We start from the raw sequence: 5,449 nt of genomic DNA, 5'->3' as shown, positions 1-5,449 counted from the left end.
TAATTTGATCATTTGCTTAACTTGAAGTTGCCGAACCAGTCTCAATCCAGTCTCAGTAAAAAACCCAATAAAGAGGTGAACAGATTTCTGTCACCAGTTCCCAGGGAGATCAGACACAGACAGGTTGAGTTACTCGCTGTGAACAGACACAGGGAAAACTGACCTTTCTCCCATTGGCAGGACACAGGGTGTGGGGTCTTTGTGAGATACCTCAGTGGGTCTGGGTGGACTTGTTGGGCCAAATGGCCTGTCCCCATACTGTAGGGAGTCTATGAATCCATGATTCTAAAAACAGCCGTCTCATGTTCATATGAACTTGTACCAGAAGCTGAAAGAAAACAATTTCAAAATCTAACGGAAGAACTTGATCAAAGTTTGAAAAAAATCAAACAAAGTAACATTGAGAAGTGGATAAGGCCATGAAAATACATCAGACACATATCACAGTCTTGGAGAGACTACTTTGTTGGAGTTCAAGAATTCACTTGTGAAGTATTGGCAACTCATGATGAAGAGCAGAGAGTTAAAACTGCGAAGAATTTCCTTGTGTTATAAAGTGGAGGTTGACCCCACCCCCCCATCCCCAAAGAGGAACACCTCACCTCATAATCTGTAAAAGGGGGTGTGCAGAGTGGTGTACCTCAGCAACTTCAAGCGGTTCAATAAAATAATTCCCTGACACTCACTTTAAAATCAACTCGTTACCATTTATTTATCTCACTCGAACAGTGAACAAATTAGCTAAACTATTAACAAGCAGAATTAATCCCGATTAACTTCTAACTATTCCCAATTACAGCAAGATTCTAATGGTATGCTGTTCCAATAAAGAACAGTCCCACTTATACATAAAAATATTTAGTCTCTCAAAATTACATCCATGTTACGTGCCTTCTGGAATGTTCTGTGCCTTCTCCAACAATTCTTCTGTCAGGAATATTAACTAGCTGTACCACTGGTACCATTTTTATTTTAATGGCACTTTCTCTAAGACATAAATGAGGCTGTGAGAGCCAGTGATTCTCTCTTAAGAGCCGAGGGCTGTTGGCTCTGCTGGAGGGCAGTTAGCTCTGGGGTCTTTATCCAACTGCCCCCTACCTTCATCTCCTTGATGACATATCAATATTTCACACAATAGGATTGGTCCTCTGTTGTTAAAATCATCAGCCTTAAATTTAATAGATTTTTGGTATCTAAGTCGCTGCTCAAATTAATTGGCTAAATTCAAAAGCCTGTTGTATTGAAAAAATAACTGGTGTTTAGCCTGCTAACTGCATAGCCTTTCAATATAATGTTTCAATTTGGGTGCTGTCTGTGGATTTGCAAACTTTCAAGCTGCCGTTCACAGACATCCATTTTAAATCTCTAAACATGGAAAAAGCACTAGATTTTTAAAGGGGCTGTGAAATGCTTTCCCCCACCCACCCCTAGCCTTTTACAAATACCAAATTCTAACTTTCTCCCTTCCAATCCACAAGTACTCTCTTCAACTTTGCAGCACTTGTGCGAGGAAAGTTTCCTCATGTTTACCAAGACGAGTAGGAAAAGAAATTAAGATTTTTAGAGATATGGGAGCAAGTCAATCTTTGTGAGGGAGAGATACAGAGATGTGTAATTAGAAAAAAGTATTGCTAGAATACATGGAGTCCATGGTGAGAAACATAGTGTTCTTTCATGTAAGGTGAAGTTAGAGGGTCTGATGAAAAGTGGTGGATGGAGTAACAGAGAAATTCTCGGTTCCAAACAGTTCATTCTGGAATGATTCCTGAATGTGTGATAACAAGGTCACAAAGCCACAGGTTGAACAGAAGGAGAGATCGAAGAGAAAAGATAAGCAAGTTAAAATTCAATTATCAGAAACTATATTTATTCAATTTGTTGAGAAAAAGCAAGAACAATTGGAGAACAAAGCATATGTTTTCTAGCTCAGAGATGTTAGCGAAATTACAACAGAAAGGTGGAAAGATAACACAGTTTTACCGAAAAGGTGAATCTGCGCCTGTCCCACAATGTCACTCTCTTAAAAATGAAATGTTGATGAGGAACTGGAGACCATCACATATTCAAGTGGGTGAAAAATGGGCAGAAGCTCATCAAGTTGTATTACTGGTGTGTGATATAAAGGAGGTATTGTGGGTAGCACCATGAGAGTAACCAGTAGAAGGTCATTTGGAAGTAAGGAAAATAGAAGTTTATTTTTATTGGCCTGGACTGCAGAAAGATGTTCGGCGAAAGTGAGGACTGCAGATGCTGGAGATCAGAGGCAAGGTTACAGTGGTGCTGGAAAAGCACAGCAGGTCAGGCCGTATCCGTGGAGCAGGAAAATCCATGGTTCTGGCAAAAGCCCTTCAAAATGTTGTTGCATTTTGCCAGACATGTCAGGCATGTCAGATAATTGGAAAACTCATTTATTGATCAAACCAACACCCTTAATACCTATTCCAGCATTTGATGAATCTTTTACAAAAGTTTTAATTATTTGCAACAGACCCAACCCTAAAACAAAAAGTGGGGATCAGTATTTGTTGACCGTAATGGATGTGTCTCTGAGATTTCCAGAGGCCATTCCAGAATGAGATAGCATGGCTGAAAGGAGTGGAGAAGAATTACTCAGTATTTTTCCCTCATTACAGACAACCCGTAGAAATGCAATTGGAACAAGGATCAAATTTTTACATCAAAGTTATTCAAGGAAATTATGAAGAGCTCAGGCATCTAAATAATTTAAATCAATTGTGTACCATCCAGAAATGGGGGAGCATTAGAACAGTGACATCAAACTTTAAATTGTATTGAATTTATTGCCACATGTCCCGAGGCACAGTGAAAAGCTTTGTCTTGTGAGCAATACAGGCAGATCACAGAGTTAAGTTGAATAGATAAGTAAATAATAGGTAAACCGCGGCAAAAACAAAAAAAAAAGTGACAGGCGAATGTTAAGAGTCTATGAGTCCATTCAGTATTCTAACAACAATAGGTTAGAAACTGTTTAGTAACCAGCTGGGCCCTGTGTGCAGGCTTCTCTACCTTCTCCCTGATGGTAGGGGGTTGTAGAGGAGGTTGTAGAAAAACATTGCCAGGGTGGGATGGATCTTTGAGAATGCTGGTGGCCTTTCCTTGACAACGGGCCTGGTAGATGGATTCTGTAGATGGGAGGTTGGTCTTTATGATTGTCCGGGCTGAGTTCACCAATCTCTGTAACCGTCTCCAATCTTGAATCGTACAGTTGCCATACCAGGTAGTGATACATCCAGACAGAATACTCTTGAATAGTACAACTATAAAAGACGTGCATCATTACAAATTTCCTCAGTTGTCTGAGGAAGAAGAGACGTTGTTGGGCCTTTGTAACTAGTGTGTCCACATGAAGAGTCTAAGAAAATTTGTTGTTGATGGTCACTTCCAGGAGCTTGACACTCTCCACTCATTCCATCTCTGTGCTGTTAATGTGTAGGGGGAGGGGGGGCATGAGTAACATCACACTAACAGTCAATAATGAGTTCCTTGGTTTTGCCAGCATTGAGAGCTCGATTATTCTCAATGCACCATTTTCCAGGTCTTCCACTTCCCCATCTGTAGTCTGTTTCATTGCCATCTGAGATTCGGCCGACTGTGGTGGTGTCATCAGCGAGCTTGTAAATGGCATTAGTCTGGTATTTGGTGACACAGTTATGGGTATACAGTGAGTACAGTAGGGGATTGAGTAAGCACCCCTGGGGGTCTCCAGTGTTGAGTGTTAGTGAGGATGGAATATTGTCCCCAGTCTTCACTGAGTGTGGCCTGTGGGTCAGGGAACTAAGGATCCAGTTGCAGAGAGTGGGGATTAGTCCAATATCAGTAAGTGTAGTCATCAGTCTCGAGGGGATAATAGTGTTGGAGGCTGAACTGTAGTCAATGAGTAGGATTCTTATGTAGCTGTTCTTGGAGTCAAGATGTTCTAGGGATGAGTGAAGGGCAAGTGACATGGCATCTGACGTGGATCTGTTGGTCCAATGGGCAAATTGGAGTGGGTCAAGAGTAGTGGGGAGCCGAGAGAGGTTGTAGATGTCCGAGAAGACCTCCACCAGTTGATCTGCGCATGATCTGAGTGCACGGCCTGGTACTCTGGTCCCATCACTTTGCTTGGATTCACACGCAGGAAAACTGACCTGACCTCTGATGCAGCGACGGTTGGGAGAGGTTCATCAGGACTTGTTGGAATAGGTGTTACCTCTCCACCAGAGGTCTGCTCAAAGTAAGCACAGAAGGTGTTGAGACGATCTGGGAGGGATGTGTCATCGTCTGCTATCTTGCACTGTCTCTTTTTCAAACCTGTGATGTCATTCAGTCTTTGCCATAGTTGCCGGGTGTCTGTCTGGGTCTCGAGTTTGGTTCAGTTTTGGTCCTTGGCTGTCTTCATGGCTCTGTGAAGGTCACACCTGGATTCCTTATATTTGAGTGGGTCTCCTGATGTGAGGCCTCACACCTGGTTTTTAGCAGGTTCTGTATGTACTGATCCATCCAGGGTTTCCTGTTGGGGAACACCCGGATTTCAACACTATCTTGAGGGCAGACAGTCAAGACCATCCAAGGGATTGTGTTATGAATAGACCAAATCCCCTCAAAATATTCAGAAGATAGTCTGGACACTAACTTTTTCTTATTTTAAAGGTCAACATGAGATGCTGCATTCCAGATGCAATTTGATTGGTCCATCTACCGGATTTAAAGCAGAACACACTTTATTCCCCCACTGTAGTCAAAATACAACAAAATAACAACTCTATTAAAAACATAACAGAATAATTGAAGCAATAACTATTAGTAATTAACTGTTCCAATAGAGTAATATCCCATAAATATATTCTTGGCAAATTGTAAATTCAGAAAACAGACTGTCTCACATCCAACTGCAATAACAGGAGGAGAACCCCCAGCTTTTGGCTGTAACTGAGAGAGGGATAAATAGATTCCACATCTTCAAAACCCAACAGCAACTGTTGAAAGGTATAAAAATATCCTGGTTCTGTGGGAGCCTGCCCCCACAGGGTCATTCAGGCTGCTTCTATTATTCCAACTTATAAAAACCCCAAGGCCTCACAAGCTGTTTACACCCATGGTTCAGCTGGACTGCTCAGTACCTCTGCCTTAAAATCTCTCTTCAAATAAAAACCAGGGTAAAATCCACCACTTCATGCCACAGTGTCATCACAACTGGGAGAACAAAGTTGTATTTGTATATTTTTTTCAATTTGGGATGTCCCTAATAAATCAGCTAAATTTGAATTTGTATTCGGACATGAGGTGGGGGGACCATTTAAATTAATTCAGGAAATGTTGAAGAGTCAATATTGAAGAGACTAAGTATTAGGACAACGTGATAAATATTAGGGAGAAATTAAATAGAGTGGGTGAGTTGGCTGAACAGTGTGTAAACCCAGCACACCACGTAGTGATTCAGGAAGCAAAC

The sequence above is a fragment of the Chiloscyllium plagiosum genome, unplaced genomic scaffold (assembly GCF_037043375.1).
Source record: "Chiloscyllium plagiosum isolate Xiang-an unplaced genomic scaffold, Cpla_swu_hap1 HiC_scaffold_35, whole genome shotgun sequence".
Classification (NCBI taxonomy): domain Eukaryota; kingdom Metazoa; phylum Chordata; class Chondrichthyes; order Orectolobiformes; family Hemiscylliidae; genus Chiloscyllium; species Chiloscyllium plagiosum.
Note: the sequence above shows the minus strand (reverse complement) of the source record.